Source organism: Lepidochelys kempii, chromosome 8, assembly GCF_965140285.1.
Source record: "Lepidochelys kempii isolate rLepKem1 chromosome 8, rLepKem1.hap1, whole genome shotgun sequence".
Classification (NCBI taxonomy): domain Eukaryota; kingdom Metazoa; phylum Chordata; order Testudines; family Cheloniidae; genus Lepidochelys; species Lepidochelys kempii.
Genome location: NC_136387.1, coordinates 3,957,015 through 3,975,144, shown reverse-complemented (window position 1 = coordinate 3,975,144; position 18,130 = coordinate 3,957,015). Strand labels below are relative to the sequence as shown.

General features: G+C 43.1%; 1 protein-coding gene and 1 pseudogene across 4 annotated transcripts in view; both read left to right on the top strand.

Moving 5' to 3' along the window:
• SGCD (sarcoglycan delta) overlaps window positions 1-18,130 on the top strand; it is a 572,369-nt gene that overhangs the window by 224,440 nt on the left and 329,799 nt on the right. The gene's annotated exons all lie outside the window — the stretch shown is intronic.
• On the top strand, window positions 5,855-6,176 carry LOC140916473 (small nuclear ribonucleoprotein F pseudogene; annotated as a pseudogene).

Here is an 18,130-nt window from a genome sequence, read left to right as displayed (position 1 = left end):
TTTTATTTCACAGTAGATGGAAAATGAAAATATTACCACTCATGTGTGAAATAACAGTTGTTAGTGATGTTCTCCTACCTGCAGCCTGTGAAAATGGGAAAAAATAAAAAGTAAGGAGAGAAAACAACGAAGTGAAATGAGATGAATTGCAGAGCAATGAAACCATTTTTGGGTTAATACAACTGCACTGGCTGTGACTGCTTCAGATACCACCATGCTACTGTGCTGTCCAGGATGCTAGTTTTTATAATCATGAAAGAGGATCGATTTAGTAGGAAAAAATACATACTTGAAATATGCTTTTGTATGTACAGCACTCACTAACCGAGGAAAACACCTTCCCCTTTGGCCCACAAGATATCAAGACAAGCATGGGAGCTGAAACTCCTGAAAGCCTCCACCAGCTCCCTCTTCCCTGCTGCATATTCAAATTCCTTGTCATTAGGTAAAATTTTCTGAAATGTTTTAGGCACTTGGGAGCCGAAATCCCATTAACTTGCAATGAGCTTTAGGCCCCAAAGTGCTTAGTTCACTTAGGTGCGTCTGGAATTTGTACCCCTTGTCGTCAAGGCCTCTCGTAGGAACATAGAAATTCCCAGACTGGATCAGAGCCAAAGTTCATCTAGCCCAGCATCCTGTCCGGGATACAGGCCATCACCAGCTACTTGAGAGAGGTGTAAGAACCACCACAGAAAGTAGATGTGAAATAACCTGCTCCCAATTAAAATCTCAGCCTAAACCTTCATATTTAGAGGTTGTTTTAAAATCTGAAGCATTTAGATTTTACATCCTGTCTTCCACAATTCTTTTTTTATTAGCATTAGCTCAAAAGTTCCTGGATATCTTTGTTAGCTACATAAATGCCCATTCTCTCTTTGAGTTTTGCTAAGTTTGTCCAGCTCCCTCTCCCTGAGATGACCTTTTTCACGCCGTGTCCCCACCCCCACCTTCTCCATTTCACCAGTGAGGCCAGCCTCAATACTCTTTGCTCACTTCCTCCACAGTCATCTCATGACTGGTTTCCTGTGTGTGTAAGGCACCAGTACACCAGGCCAATAGTCTCTCTTCATTCAAACGTCTACCATGAGGCATATAAGAAATGAGCCAAAGACTTTTTTCTGCATAAATAAATAATATAAAATTGTTGCACCGTGTGCCATCCCCCTCCCTTCAGCTTATTACCCTCTTATTACATCATGTCTGAAACTACAGAGTAAGCTCTTCAGCGCAAATGACCCCACCTTCCTGTTCGTGCTGTGATGGGCCTGGGCCACTTGGGGCCCTCCACATTAAGAGCTGTCATCATCATTGTAGCTGCCTAGTAATTTCTTTATATAAAGTAGCATCATGAATGGTATGTAAAAAATGGAGAAAACTGATGGTGATTCCTCACTGATTTGCATGAGGCCATTTGAAAGCATCAAGGCACTGCCAAGAGTTGCAAACTATTTACAGATGGTCGTTTCTCGGCACAGTGCTGAAATAAGCAACTTCTGGTATAGAAAATGGCATCCCTTATGACAGAACCAGATGTTAAGGCTCCAAGTTAAGCTGATGAGAGGAAGGGCATTCTGAGTTAAGGCTTTCGCAATGTGCTTAACTCACCCTGAGCTGCTTCGATGCAGCAGTTCTAGAAATGGACAAGCTGTGCTTCTGGTAGGATTCTCCCCCAACACTTTGCAACAAGCTCTCCTGTTCCCCCTACTCTAAATGAGTGAGAGAGACTCAGGAATGCCACATCATTTGCATATGGGGTAGCAGCTCAGATCCCAACCCCACCTTGAAGTTGCAGGTGACACCTCTGTGGCTGTCCCATGGCTGTCTGTCCTGTGTGGAGTGGGATAGCAAGTTTGGGACTCAAACTTGGATCTCTGTGCACAGTGGCGATGGCAGCTGTTACCATTAATAGTTAATGTGTGGAGAGCATGTTGAATACATAACACCCTATGTAAGTGCTACGTGTCATTTTATTATTAGGCTCCTTGACTGGTCCATTCTTGGCTCAGATTATCACAACCTCCATGTGGCTTTACAGTACTAGGAGGCTAGCTGGACGTGACTAATACCATGGCAAATACACAGCACTGAAACCAAGCTGTCCAGTGGCTCACGCTGGAGGTATTGTTCAAATACAGCAGACCTTGCTCTGTCCTTACCCAGAGCTGGATTGACCTCTTGCTCATATACCAAATAAGAGGATGGCACACAGCTTCATTGTCCCAGAGGATCCCGGGGAAGGAATGGCCATAATTCCTTCTCTTGTTCCCCCTTGCTCCAGGCAGGCAGTAAGATGCAATTTACCGGATGCAATTTACTTCCTTCTGGCATCAGCTCAGCTCCTGACTGGAGCACTGGGAGGGAGCAGTCATTGCTCCACCAAATCCCTGCCCCATCTCCTTCCACATGCTCATATTGGGAAAGTAGCAGCCCTGAACAGTGTGCTGTCCTGCACACCCCCAGACTCATGATCTGCCCATGCATTGCCAAGCCTTGGGGTGATGTCATCTGCCCCTTTATTCCCCTGTGTGGCCATGCTGGGCTGAGGTACAAATGAACCTTCAGGCAAAACTCTCTGAATAAGAACTGTGGAATGTCCCCCCACGGGATCGTGTACCGTGCACTGTAACAGTACCCGAACTGTGTGCATCCATCGTATGGATGCCGTGTTGGTGTAGCCGTGTTGGTCCCAGGATAGAAAAAGAGCTCTGTATAAAAGCGTCTCTTTCACTAACAGAAGCTGGTCCAATAAAAGAGATTCCCTCACGCACCTCGTCCTTTTCCGTCCTATGGAGCCATTCCTGCGTGTTCATAGCACAGCATAAGAATCAAATGTTCGGGCGTAAAGAGCTCAAGACTTAAAAAACTCAGTGTCATTAGTAACTCTGCTATTTTACTGCGCATTGGTATAAAACGGCAGAATGGAACAATGCAAAGTAAGAAGTTAATGCCATTTTCATTTCATTGAAAAAAAGGCTACATGCTAAATTGAACCTGACTATAAAAAACATCTTAAAAACAACCAAAATGCTATTATATTTCTCTAATCAAAAATTCCCAAAACAAAAAAGAAGTAGCAGCCATCCAAACAGAACAATGCTTTCAAATAGTTCCGCTCGGATTCAAGGAGGCGAAACAGAGAGTTTAAAATCCAGATGCTGATGGGGCCCTTTCCCTGAATGCCGCAGCTCTGTGTGAGAGTGTAGTGCATAGCAATGCAGGATCAAACCACGCTGTGTGGCATTTACACAAAGCTTTCCTTTTCTTAGCTTATAAAAGCCTGGCCATAGATAAGCTGAGTGAATGTCCCATGCGAAACATTCCAAATTCTAGTAAGTATAAATGGGGGGAGGGGCTGTTTTCCCATTCCAGTGCCCTTCTCTCCAGTTCCATTCACGTTCATCAAGGGAATGTCCTAAAGGCACGTGTTGGAATTATGTCTTGTCGTCTTTGGGGCAGTGTCCGTACAGTGACCGGTGCAACGTGGCCTTGACCGTGTGGTGGCTTCTAGTTGCCACAATGTAAATGTTTCTGAATATATCCTTATGCTCTGTTTGACTCCACCCTTAAGGAAGAAAAAAAAAAGAAAATATGAGATGAGCTCTACATTAGTGTGGCCGTACAGATTCAAGTTGATGAATGCAGGATCCTGATCCAAAGTCAATGAGAGTTCATTGACTACAGTGAGTTTTGGAATAGGGCTCAGGCTTTGATTCTAACTCCAAGTGGTTGTAGTCACTAGATTAGGCAGGGGTGCGTATTCTCCACTTTAGTTAAGACATTATTCATGTAATCCACAGTGGAAAAGTTTAATAAAATAATTGGAATGACACGATGGACATGTTGAGATAACCCTCCTGTTGTTATAAGAAGTGAGGTTCTTCAAAGGAAATGTATTGCCAGGTGTTCCTTAAATTTTTCTTTTGTATTATCCTCTGGATTACTCTCATGTCTCCATTCTTTGATATGTTAATGATGTATTTTCCCTGATCAGAACTCACTGCTCTAGTGCTTAAAAAGAATTTGTTAGGAGTTAATGCCTAAACAACCCAGTTTTACTACTTCAGAACGGGAATCCCCTTTCTCTAACTGTATTTCTTCCCTCGAATGGAACCTTCACATTTTTATAGATGAGTTTTTTTTGTGTCGTTAATAACACTTGTAGCTTTATACTAATATTCGTTGAAAATACTTTTCTGTTACCCCTCATTTATCTAAAAAAACCTGTAAACAGGGTTTATTTTACTGAGTTGTTATTAAATTTGTTTATTTTTGGATTATTTTGGATTATTTGGATTATTATATGTGAAGATTATTTTGTTTTAGAAATGCATATCAAAGCCTGTCACCTATAGCTCAAGGTAAATGCAGTATGCACAGCCCTAGCCCCACCCTTAGTTAACACTGAAATGAATATCCTCCTTGCCAAAGGCCTGCATTCAGGAAGCCATTGCTGTTCAGGAAAACACTTAGGCACATGCTTAATTTTAAGCATGCTCTTAAACGCATGCTTAAGTGCTTTTATGGTTTGGCAGGACAGGGGCATTATCCAGCAAGATTTCAGTAACATCAGTGTAACACGTGCTATTCGTAATTAAATGATGGATAGTAGTGACGATATGCACAGCCATTATTTGAATAGAATGAATTATATCTTCAAATCTCTGCTTGCCATTGTCCTAGAATCCAGAAATCTGCAACAGTTATCTGGACCCAATCAGGCAGTCTTCACAGAGGCAAAATGGCCATTGAATCCCTTGTTGGACTCGTGTCTGAGGACTGCGGGGCTAGGCTTACGTGGCACTAAATTACAACAACCAAGCTCTAACCCTTTTCTTATTCAGTACTAGGTGAAAGCCCATACTGTCACTGGGTGTAATTCGTAGGGTGTAAAAAAGTGGAAAAATGTCTGAGAACTTAAACACTGGACAGTAACAAACATCACAAATCCCAGTGATGATTAGACCTAGTGGTATCCTGAACAAAAAGAGCTCTCAGCCATGGTTTGCAGCTGTATTCATTCCTAAACACTGACTCAACAGACATGCTAGGTTCAGAGTGACAATCCTGGAATCTTATTACATAGACCATGCTGCAGGAGCAGTTTTATTTTTGATGCTTTGAAATTATTAAGGAAATAGGTTTAATAGGAGCTTTGGTTACATTTACAATAAAGCTTCAGTCAGCTCTTATAATTTTTTAAGCAGCCCTTCAGAAAACCTGCTGGCAGCAAAGCTACAAATGTTATTGGTTGATCTCTTCAGAGCAGACAGTACCCCTGCGCAGACACGCTAATGCATCAGGGCCTCATAAAAATTAGATGAAAATTAAAACTAATGCCTTGTAAGAGAAGCACGCAGGAGGCCATAATTTAGTTGTTCACTGCCATGTGCCCCTTATCTCTGTAATAACACCAGTAATCTGTTGTTATTACCAGACTCAGAGTCTCGCTGTGAAGGGCTTTCATGGATCTTATGGGTGCACATTCATTATATCGGCTGGTTCATTATATCCTCTACACTAGTGCTACTCAAAGTGATGGTCCGCGGACCGGTGCCGGTCCGTGAGCCATCGGCTGCCGGTCTGCACGCATATTGGAAAAAAAAATTGCCGGTCCCTCACATCAGATAGCTTGAGAAGCGCTGCTCTACACAATATCATTACAAATGCACCCATCTCAGCCTCGGAACACATGGGCAGCAGTTAACAACATGTAGCAAAGTACAACATTTAGGTTAAAGGAGAATGTCTGCATTCCTCTCTCCCGTGTTGACCAAACAGCAAATGAAATTTGACTCTCTTGGGCTGCTTCCTCAAACCGAAGCCCTGAGCAGCCAGACAGAGATCTTAACTCCAGCGGGCGCACGTGTGGTCCTGCAAGTAATTTTTGTTTTTACCGCTGCCTTGTGCCAGGCCATGTTACCATGAGCTTGCCCCTGAACGTCAAGCCTTTCCTGAATGGGTTGATGGGGAAGCCGGTGATGGTGAACCTGAAGTGGGGGATGGAGTACAAGGACTACCTGGTGTCTGTCGACGGCAACATGAACATGCAGCTTGCAAACACAGAAGAATACGTAGACGGTGCATTGTCAGGACACCTTGGTGAAGTTTTGATAAGATGTAACAATGTCCTGTACATCAGAGGAGTAGAAGAAGAAGATGGAGAAATGAGAGAATAAGTTTGTGTATTTCTGGAAAATAAAGATCAGTTTTTCACAATTAAAAAAAAAATATCCCTCAAAAGTCAACAGCCTTGTGCTTGGTCAGGCCAATAGTGGGAGTAAATTCCAGGGTCCAGGAATTTGTGCCCTACTGAAATAAAAGGGCAGCTTGGGGATTTGGATTTCAAAGCCAGCTTGGGGATTTGGATGCCCAATTCCAATTCATTTTAATGGAATCAGGTGTCCAAATCCCTTAGGTAGCTTTGAAATTCTCAGCCAAAAATGCCTTTATAGGGATAGGCCCAAAGCAAAACCCAGCTCAGAAGACCTCTGACCCTTGAGAAGATTCTTGACCTTGCTGGCCCTTATCACTGTGATGGTCTGAAGCTAACCCCAGGATCCACACGCTCCTGAACATTGAGAAAATTGAGGTCCAGAGATGAACTTCCTGGCTCCGATCCATCTCCATATTTTTCTGTCTCATCCTTGAGCTGTCCTATATTATTGTGTGGTTGGACTAACTGGCAGAGACAGATATTTTGTGATTAGAAGCCCTCCATTGTGTGAGGTTGCTGCTATGTTCCACACCTATGTGCTATCTACCTCTGGGGGCTCAAGAAACTTCACTTCTACCAGGCTTCATGCAGCATTAAAATGTTCAGAAAAAGCTGAACATTGCAAGCCAGATGCTGCTGCTTTCCTTTTATCAGCTCAGAGAGTAGTTTCACTCCTGGGATGTCACTTTGCTCCTGTTAACTGATGCATGACTGCAAACGCTTCCAGTTCCTTTTCAGGTCTCCTGGCACAGACAACATTGTTTGTAAAGGATTGTTTCTGTATTCTGTTCTCTGTAGGTACTTATACTGTGCTCATCACCATCGTATCTGAGCGCCTTACAGTGCATTAAGCAACATGATCACACATCTCTCGCATTTTGTTTGTTCTCAGCCTCTCCCCGGAGGGAGAAGCTGGTGCTTGTGTCTTGTTTTGGTCGGGTTTTTTGTTTTTGCTTTATTTAAATGTACGTGTTGCTATATATTCATGTCAGAGAAAGCAAGGTCAAAGAAATGTGCCCTGCACTTCGAACCAAACTTGTCTCCCGCACAAAGGAGCTTTACCCATAAATATGCCCTGATAGTGTACTCACTGCTTGAATCCACCCTTTTTGGTGGTTTTTGTTACAGCTGCAACACAGAAACAGGTAATGCTTTTTTTTTTTTTTGGTGAGGAATCCACTAAAACCTCCAAGACACTGAGATCTCCTTCTCAGCAACAGCTGCTATGATTGAGGCCTCGCCTACTAGGTCTTTATGTAATTAAACTGAGACCCTTACGTTGTCATTTTTCATAGGGTCTGCAGTAGCCACAAATGTTTACAGGGACTACTTCGGAGCAGAACTCTGCCCACCTTGAGTTGGTTTTCCCATTTCCATGTCCAGTTGCTGCTCCTTTATTCTCTCCCCTACTCAGAAGGAGGAATTTTTTGAGATTGGAAGGAGGAAGCAGTCTCTTGGGGTCTGGAACACAGAAAGGTTACAACTCGGACAATAATTTAGGTCAATTTAGATGCCATGTGGGTTTGGTTTAAACAAACAACTTTAACCTTTAGCTTATTTGTGGAACTGAAACTGGATATGGGATTCGGCACGTTGGCAGAGCTGTGTGTGAAATTTGCACGTTCCTGCCAGTGTTACTGTGGATAAATAGATCTCTTCATTCTTCAGGGCTGTCAAGACAGCGTCTTTCACAAGTACTAAAAAAAAAAAAAAAGTTTTGTTTTTGTACAGCAGCAGCCAGGTCTGTAAGAAAGGGTTTCCTGTTTTTTCAGATAGCCTTGAATTTGCTAGTCAGCGCCTTGTGCCTTGCAATCTGGTTCTATCAACTAGACCGGGGGTCGGCAACCTTTCAGAAGTGGTGTCCCGAGTATTCATTTAGTCACTCTAATTTAAGGTTTTGCGTGCCAATAATACATTTTAACGTTTTTAGAAGGTCTTTCTCTATAAGTATATTATGTAACAAAACTATTATTGTTTGTAAAGTAAACAAGGTTTTTAAAATGTTTCAGACACTTCATTTAAAATTAAATTAAAATGCAGATCTTCTCAGTTTAGTGCAGTGGTTCTGAACCTGGGGTGCACGCACCCCCTGGGGATGCGAGGCATGCGAGATTTTTTTAGAAGGTAAATCATTGAAAACACAAATTGAGCACAGGCCCATAGGTTTGATGAAACAAAGTAGTTGTACTTATGTATTTATTAGCATTATAAATTTTTTAACGACTACTGTAATGTACAAACAAAGTTTTTAAGCTAATCGTAGTGTAATTTTTGATTAAGGGGGAGAGAACATATTTTAAGAATTCCGGGCCAGCAGCGGGCTGAGCAGGGGCGGTGGCTGGGACGCCAGCTGGCAGTGGCGAGCCGATTGCCGCAAGTTGCCGACCCTTGAACTAGACTTTCGATCTGACTCAGAGGACTTCATGGGTATGTAGTTGCCCAGCTAAAACGGAGGGGAGACATCACCTGACCGCTCACTGCCTAAAAGGAAAAATTAAAATACATTTGAGCATCTCTTCTTGTGCTGTTACCTTACTCGTTGTTTCAGCCAGAGGCAGTAGTCGTGTACTCTTTGGTGAGTCTGTTCTTCCAGTATTTCTGGTTTAGGAGATAATTTCATTAGATTTTCTCTATCAACCCATTTTATAGGCCAGAGGAGTTTGGATCTGTTTTAGATAAGCAGCCAAGGCGTAAGTGTGGCCCATTGGGCAGGGAAGTGGACTGGATGTTGCCCAGGACTGTCCCCAGCTCTTCCACTGCCAAGCTGCAAGACCTTAGGCAAATCCCTTCACCTCCCTACGGCTCTGTTTTCTCAGCTATAAAATGGGGATAACAATGCTTACCTTCCTTTGCAAAGAGCTTTGAGACCTACAGACGGAAAATACTCTGTGAGAGCTTGGTATTATCCAAACTGGGGACCACATAGCTGAACAGAAGTGTGAAGTTCATCCTCACTTAGGTCTGGCCTCAGAGTGGAAATGGCTCTTTTGTCATTCCTGAACCACATGTACAAGCAAAAGCCCAGTCTGCTGCAAATTATCTGTAACTCAGCAGACAGTCAGTAAATCCATGGTGTTTAAACCTGAAGCTAAGCTCCTTGCAGAGGACACATTCTGAACCATATTCTGGGAAATCTTTCTGTATGTATTATTTCACGTTCTGTGCCAGGAGGATTGCCGAGAGAGATCCACTCCATTTCCTTCTTCATAAACATATTGTCCCAATCTCTGGTGTTATACCAAAAATTAATGTCAGCTTTCCTATCTGCAGACAGATTGTGCTGCCATGTCTCTGCCGAAGGAAGTAAGGAAAGGAAAGACAAAATGATTCTTGCACAGAACAATAGAGATGAAAGACATGTTATGGTATTTGGCACTGCAAACTTGGGGTGTGCTGACCACTGACAGCATAATTATTAGGAGATAAACTCACTCTTAGGTAACATAACCCTTGGAGGAAGCCAAATCTCTTATCCTCTATTGAATAGTGATATATTCTTTATGTAGAATGAAATTGATTCAAAGTCTGTTGAAGTCACAGGAAAGACTCTTAATGAATTCATTGACTTTTGGATCAGACCACCCTAATCCTCCTCTAGCAAAGTCAATTGGAGTTTTGCCATTTACTTCAATGGGGAGATGATCTGGGCCTGTGTACTGGTGATTTTTATAAACAATCTTTCCTACTTATTATATTACAGTGCAAGCTTTGTTATCCGCATGTTGGGGAAAAGTGGGGTGCAGGTAAGTAATAAATTCCGGTTAACTAAGAGGGAAGGAGTTTGGGTGCAGGAGGGGGCTCGGGGCAGGGGGTTGGGGTGTGGGAGGGGGTATGGGGCACATGCTCTGGGAGAGAGTTTGGGTGAGAGAGGGGGCTCGGGGCAGAGGGTTGGGGCATGGGAGAGGGTGCAGGGTGCTGGATCCAGGCAGCGCTCACCTTGGGCGGCTACCCGCACGCGACGACATGTCCCTGCTGCTCCCGGCCAATGGGAGCTGCAGAGCAAGCACTCGGGGTGGGGCAGCGCACAGAGCCACCTAGCTGCGCCTCCGCCTAGCACCCCACATCCCCTCCCCTCTGAACCTGTCATGGCCATTCCTCTGCCTAGGACCAGCAGGGATATGTCACCGCTTCCGGGGAGCCATGCGGAGCCAAGCAGGGAGCCTGCTGGCCCCTCGCCAATCGGACTATAAACCGGTCTTTCAATGAAGATCAGAAATGCTGGTTTATAGAGCTTTCCGGGTGGTAAAGTGCCAGATAGCACTGCTTTTACTGTACTCTGGTGAGTTCCATTACCATGTTTTCCAGTTTCTCTTTTGACACCACATACAATAATTTGGGAAGCACAGGAATGAATCATTCTGGATCTAAACATGTTGACTGTGGTTTTTCAAAGTGCTCGGCACTGGTCTATTTCTGTTCCCTTTGATATCAGTGGTGGAGAAACTCCCATTGTCTTAAAGCTAGCAGAATTAGGCTAAAGGCTTTAGAAATTCCCAATCCTCCTTCTGTACTTTGGCGCGAACTCATCAGTGATATGTATGATCGGTTTCACTCCATTGATTTCACTACTGTAGCACCTGGGCAGAAATTGTCCTTTAGTTTGGAGTTAGGCTTACCAAATGAACATCCCCTACCTGAGAATAGCTCTTCTTCGTAAAATGAAATTAATTATTAATTTAGCAAACAACGAATTATGAGAAGGGTAATATCAAATACCCAACAGACTTTTGTTTCCATTTTAATCATCTAGGGTATTAGTATGTAAGACTACTACTCAATTACTCTATTAAAATTATGGGTTTGAAAAGAAATGCTTGGTAGCTTCTGTAAGTGTTCTTCATGCTGCTAATTTATTGTACTATCCCGTCCATACTTCAGAATGGCGTTGGGGTCTCCAGTGGATTGATCTTGGGGCTTGGGGTCTTAGTTCTCAACTTGATCCTGCCACAGCTTGGGTATGGGGTCTTAGGCCAGTTACTTAGGACCAAATGTTTAAGGCCACTGATTTTGCTGGCTTCCTTTTTGAATCTCCCTTCATCGCCGTATCTTGGGCCTCTTATTAAAGTTAATGGGACCACAGGGACTTTGCACTGCTGAAAATCAAGCCCAAGTAGACTTAAATTGGAGGGGCACAAAAACAAGTGGCAAATAGTGCCAGTTTTTTGAAATTTCAGGCTTCAAACTCTGTGCCTCAGTTTCTCCATCTGTAAAATGTGACTACCCAACTCACGGGTGTGTGATGACCCGAGTGATCATGGGAGTTACTAGAGGGTGCTGGAGCGTGCTCAGTACTGCTGAACTAATACAGGTGCATGTGATCCATCCTTGCTGTTGGCTAGAAGGACCTGGAATGCAGAAGGTGTTCTAGCTGTAGGGGTGCTAATGCTTTGGCTTTTCGTCCCTTCTCTGATGAGGAGGAATGCGGCTGAGAGCAAAAAAGCATCACTCACCCCCCTCTGTGCAAGGGTAATAGGAGCAACAGGAGGAACCACTGTGCCTGGGCTCTCCTTTACGCCGTGCTTCTCTTTTCCCCTTGCTCACTGCAGAGATGCATGCCAGTAGAGGGTGGCCACCGTGCATAACCTGGGGAGAGAAGAAACCAGACTTGGGCATATGGTGAGTGGGGGAGACATGGTAACCAGTCCCTCATCCATATTCTCTGCCTTCACCCTCCTAGATGTGGGGAGAATCAAAGGGCTGACAAGAGCGAGAGAAGGAAAGTGCACGGATGGGTAGCTGTAATTGCAGCGTGTCACAAGGCATCGTGAGGACTGGTTATTGTCTAGCTTATGTAGTGTTGTGAAAATGTAACTTGCCAGATACTTTCACTCTTCCAAGCCAAAGTTGCAGCGGCCAAGTGTGGTGTTAAAACCACCGGGGCAGCACGACCTTTCTCTTAGTAACAGTGAAGCTTTGAGCAGCACAGGAATTGCCTCGGGTTGTTAATAAAGAACAACTGAGTTAAGAGCTAGCAGAAATTGTGAAGATTTCTTACCAGGGGACAGGGATTCATTATTCTCTGATTCGTGCTTGTGACATGCAACTGGATAGAATAAGATATGTGCCTATTGCCTCATAGTCATCACCTTCCAATAGGGCTACAATGGCAGAGAATACTAGTATCATAAGTTTCGTGAAGGCAGCAATTTATTTTGACTGTTCTCTCCTCCTTCAGGTTATGATGTCTGGCTACATCTGCCATGTAGCAAGTATGTGATTAAAAAGCATGCTAAGGATGAATGTGCTCATTTTCAGTATTTATGCTCGTATAGATCATTACATTATTTTCAACAGGTCACAGCATTGTGTTCTTGAATATTTTAAGTAAGCTTTCCCCTAGTTTCTCTGATAACTGTGTCATGCTCTGAAAATAGAATGCCTCCTCACTAGCAGGTTTTTTGTGATGGTGTTTAGCTGTGTTGATCCTAGAACATGAGAGACACAAGGTGGGTGAGGGTAATATTTTTTATTTGGCCAATTTCTGTTGGTGAAAGAGACAAGCTTTTGATTTACACAAAGCTCTTCTTCATACTGTGACAGGGTCGGGCCAGATGGCTATAGGAGAGTAATAGAAGGCAGATATGTTAGCCCCAGGCTAAGTAGGTCCCTTTTCCCTGGGTAAGGTAACAGGGAAGGTTCCAGAACAATCAGGAACCTTCTGGAGACAATTAAGACGGCTGATTAGAACACCTGCAGCCAATCAAGAAGCTGCTAGAATCAATTAAGGCAGGCTAATCAGGGCATCTGGGTTTTAAAAAGGAGCTCACTTCAGTTTGTGGTGTGCATGTGAAGAGTTGGGAGCAAGAGGCACTAGGAGCTGAGAGTGAGAACACGGACTGTTGGAGGACTGAGGTGTACAAGCATTATCAGACACCAGGAGGAAGGTCCTGTGGTGAGGATAAAGAAGGTGTTGGGAGGAGGCCATGGGGAAGTAGCCCAGGGAGTTGTAGCTGTCACATAGCTGTTCCAGGAGGCACTCTAGACAGCTGCATTCCACAGGGCCCTGGGCTGGAACCCGGAATAGAGGGCAGGCCTGGGTTCCCCCAAACCTCCCAACTCCTGGTCAGACACAGAAGGAGTCGAACTGGACTGTGAATTCAGAAAAACGGCCAAGCTGAGGGCTGCCGTGAAGCTCCAAGGCGAGGAAATCTACCAGTAAGCGCAAGACCCACCAAGGTAGAGCAGGAACTTTGTCACAATACATATTTTTAATGGAAACTTAACTTTGATATTAAATGAAGTAAATGCTGTGTAAATGTAGTAAAAGCTGGAACTGGATCTTTAAAAAGGTGATTTACTAATATATGAGCAAGTATCAGAGGGGTAGCCGTGTTAGTGTGTATCCACAAAAACAATGAGGAGTCCATTGGCACCTTAAAGACTAACAGATTTATTTGGGCATAAGCTTTCGTGGGTAAAAACCCCACTTCTTCACATCTGAAGAAGTGGGTTTTTTATACCCACGAAAGCTTATGCCCAAATAAATCTGTTTTGAAGAAGTGGGTTTTTTACCCATGAAAGCTTATGCCCAAATAAATCTGTTATTCTTTAAGGTGCCACCAGACTCCTCCCTGAATATATGAGCAAGATTGTCAGGAGTCTCTTAGATGAACAGAACATTAGATACGAGTCTGTGAAGACTCTGGGAGTTTCAGTGTTAAAATGGAAATAAACATGGCACTGTTTCTAGCTCTGGAAAGGAATTCTGAGATTTAGTGGATCTTTTAAGTTTTATTAGACGGGGGAACTCATTGCTACAAGGTATCGTTGAGCCCAGGAGCTTAATAGGATTCAGTAAGGGACTGGAAACTTAAATGGATAATGAGAACATTCAAGTCACAATAGTAAGAATTCAAAGAAAAAGTTTGGAAATAGTGTTAATCCTCATGCTTCGGGGTGTAAACCTGTTCTGTGAGTAATTGGGGGTCAGTGACAAGCTTTTCCAATGGTTAGTTATTCCATAACTGCCTACTACCGAGTTTTTGCACCTTTCCCTGAAGCATCTGGTTTTGATCGCTGTCAGAGACAGGGTACTAGAGTAGATAGATCACTGCTTTAATCTGGTATATGGCATAACATATAAAGAGACGTACAGCAAGATGCTACAACTTGTTTATCTCCTATGCCCTGTGGATTTCTTTTCACCTGACTTATTATCCATAGTAGTCAGGCTGTTACTCTGCCCATTGGTGCAGGGTTCAGGTTTTTTTATGCAAACAACAGATGTTAGCCACAATGAGTATTGCAGCCCTATCACAATTATATCATCTTTCACAGTTTTGTCACCAAGACTGCTAAGTTGTCCTATCTGTTCTTAGGATGGTGATCTGATCAGATAACAGGATCCTATACTTGTCCATATATATAATAAAGAGTATGCAGCTATCAACTGGAGAGGCTCTTGTAGCAAAAATCACACACCATGAAGCCCTGAGCATTCTGTCTAGTTAAATCATTTGATAGAAGACAGGTGGCATATAGATTGGGCACTGAGAATTCAGACTGACCCCTTTAAGTCCTGTAGAATGTGGGGTTTAGTCAGGTACCAATTTGTATTACCTAGGCACTTTATTGTACATTTCTATGGATCTTCCAATACAGCCTAATTATGGATACAGCCTTAACAAGAATGATAGAGGATTTCAGGGGTTATAAACTGTGAGGAGAGGCTAGGAAAATTATGTTTGTATTCATTAGAAAGGAAGAAATTAAGAAGGGTCATTACTAAGGTGTATAAAAATCCAAATGGTACAGAGAAAATTGATGCTACTGGAATATTGAAGAGGGTAAACGCTCAGAAATGATAAGATGGTAGTAGGGAAACCAAGATGGTGAATAGACTGGAAGTTCAGAAGCCTGAAGAAGAGGCATCTGATGCAGTTCTCAGTGAGGAATATGAGTTATACTGATTTTTGGGAGTACCAGGGGACAGGTTATGAAATAGAGAAGTTATAAGCAAGGGAAAATAGCATATTGCACATGGACAATGCATCACTTAAATGCTTCTGAGCAACTTGGATTTGAACATCCTTCGCCACCACACAAGGAGATCAGAGACTAGAGAAATGAATAAAAGGAGGCGAGGTATACTGTCTGAAGCTGAAACTAAATGTGAGATATAAGATGATGTTCTTTAAAAATCACCCATGTTCTAAATGCCTTTGCATCATTATGGTTGTAGTTATTACAGTGGAACCTAAAGGCCACGACTCAGATCAGGTCCCCATTGGAATGGGCACTGCGGAGTACTATAGAGGATACTCTGCTAGGATCTAGAAAGAAAGCAACCATTGAACTGAGAGCTGATGGGGGCCTGGTTAGTCATAATCACATTCAGGGGACAGTTGAAAATCAGTATGATTCTGATTGATGAGCTTCTGCTTGTTGGGGATTGCATTTTGACCCACAGAGAGATATAGCCAGAATAGCATCTCTCTCAGCCTGAACTCAGTAACCCTAACCACACCATCCTCACAGTGTGAGGTTTCTACTTGTGCCTACAGAAAGCTACATCTGTTACTCAGCATAATTAAAGGCTGGTAACTTGGACTGGTCACTCGCTTCACTTTCTCTGGAGGCATAAGGCTCACGGAACTCTCTCTAAACAATAAGGGCCAGGTTTTTAAAGGTATTTAGGTGCCTTAAGTTGCAGATAGGCACATAGTGGGATCTTCAACATTGCCTAGGTGCCCAATTCCTTTTAAAACCTGGCCCTAGGAGCCTGATTATCCATTGTTGTGCATAGTGTGCAGTCATTTACACCAGTGCAAAGAGAGCGCAAAATGCACCAGACTGGAATGGTAACGCCTTGCATCACATTACACTCGTTTTGCACAGTTATAAACAACTACCCAAGGTGCAGGTCAGTGGAGAATCAGCCCCTAGGATAAATCCATGAAATGTGTATTCCTGTAAATATGCTACTTATTTCTTTGATGCATTGTCTGAAAAATGAAAAGAAATCATGTAAATGAACAAATGCAAACCCTTCTGCCAATGGCATTGTGCTAAAGTGTGTTTTCATTTTTGGCCATCGTCTACTTCCCCGGTTTCTTTTAATAAACGTTCTACAAATGTTCATCCAGAATTCATTCAAGATTTAAAGCTGAAGCTTTCCTATTCAACAGAATGATATTTAGCATTTCAGTCACTTTAGCTGAACACAAAATACGTCACTAGTTTCTGGCTCCATTAAGGATTCTAAGTGAGAGACTGCAATCTTAGAGCAGGACACAATTATTTTTAGATAATACATATTGAACTGCAAGATGAGCCTTGAAGGAAATAGCAATAATAATTTAAGAAAATGCGTTCAGCTGAAGAGTGGGGAAGGGGTCCTGACCCCCAGTTTGAGAACCCCTGGTGTACGGTATGTCCTCCCCTGAGCACTGGGAGGCACATTGTAACATTCTGAGCTGCCCCATACTCCACGTTCATGGCAAAGCCACTGTTGAGACCAATAGGATCAGGCCCCAGTATTAATGCATTCTCGAGGGATATTACCGGCTTGGCAGTGGAGCACCTCATGTCATTACACTGCTTTGTTGAGGTTCTGTTGGAATGTTCTGTATCAAACCCTGTTTGTCAGTGGTTTCTGACCGAGCTGGTAAAGATAGAAGCCTTGCTGAGTGGCAATGCAGCCACTCAGCCAATGTACTTTTCATAATGGCATGAGCTAAAGCAAGAGTGCCAGCCCACGAGACAGGCTGGTTTTGAATGACTGTACTTTTTGCCTCTATGTGGAAAAATAATACCTGATTTGATTTCAGGTTTTTGTTTTTTTTTTCAATCCATAGCAAGGAGTTGGGAAGGCGAGATCTAAACTGTGCTGTGTGAATGGGTGAAATTAGCCACGTGCTGGCTGTCTGCACCATGGTCAATTTCAACCATCCGGTTCTGGATCAGTTAAAGCAGAGAACATGCAAAGTATGGGGTGTGAGCAGGTGGAGTGTAACTGTAAACTGCCCCCGTACTGGTTAGTTAACTGGCCTGGGCAGGTGTTTTGTGTTCAGCTGGAAGATGTGGTAAGCTCAGAAAAATGTTGTGGTTTGGATGGTTAGTGAAGGAGAAATTTGTGGGATGCTACAAAGACTAAGTGTGTGAGTGTATCTGCATTGAGTTCATTCTTCCACCTAGGAACTTAATGAATATATTTAGGGAAACTGGACTACAGGGCCGCTCAGGAAACTACCAACTCTAGTTAGTTAATTGAGGGCGTCAACTAATCAAGGTGCAGCGGAATTGTTCTTGGTACATTTGAGGATACTGTGGAGCAGTCCCTTAATATGGGATTTTGCCTACCATGTGTGGCCTTCTAAATTGGTTTCAAGGTATTTAAAAACGTACGGGGGCTGCCTAGACAGTGGGGCCAAGATTTTCTAGAAGTGTGCAGGCTCATGAACCGTAGGGATTTACACAGGGGTATACTTATGCCTAGCCTGATTCAGGAAGACACTGGAGCATGTGCTTAACTTTTGTTCCAGTGGAGCTTAAACAGGTGGATAAGTGCTTTCCTGGGTAGGTTGTTTTCCTCAAGTGAAGCCCATATGCACCACACACGTATACATACACAACTGGGGTCTGCATGTACTTCAACATGCACGCTTTAAAAAAAACCTGGGCCTGTGTGTAGAGTTTTTTTTTTTTAATAATCTACCTATTTTTGTAAATGTCTTTTTATTTTCAACTTAAATTGCTAAGTACAGCAGCAAACTCCTCTCTCTCTCTCTCTCTCTCTCTCTCTCTCTCTCTCTCCAGTGTATTTACCATAAAAGATCTTTGCCTCTGGCAGTAGCTTGTACTTCAGTGGAGTATCACATGTGGGAAACTTTATCTAACATCATACAAAAATGTAATAAGTGGGTGGAGGGAAATCCGAGGGTAAGTCTTTAAAAAGTTCTCTGAAAGATACTGTGA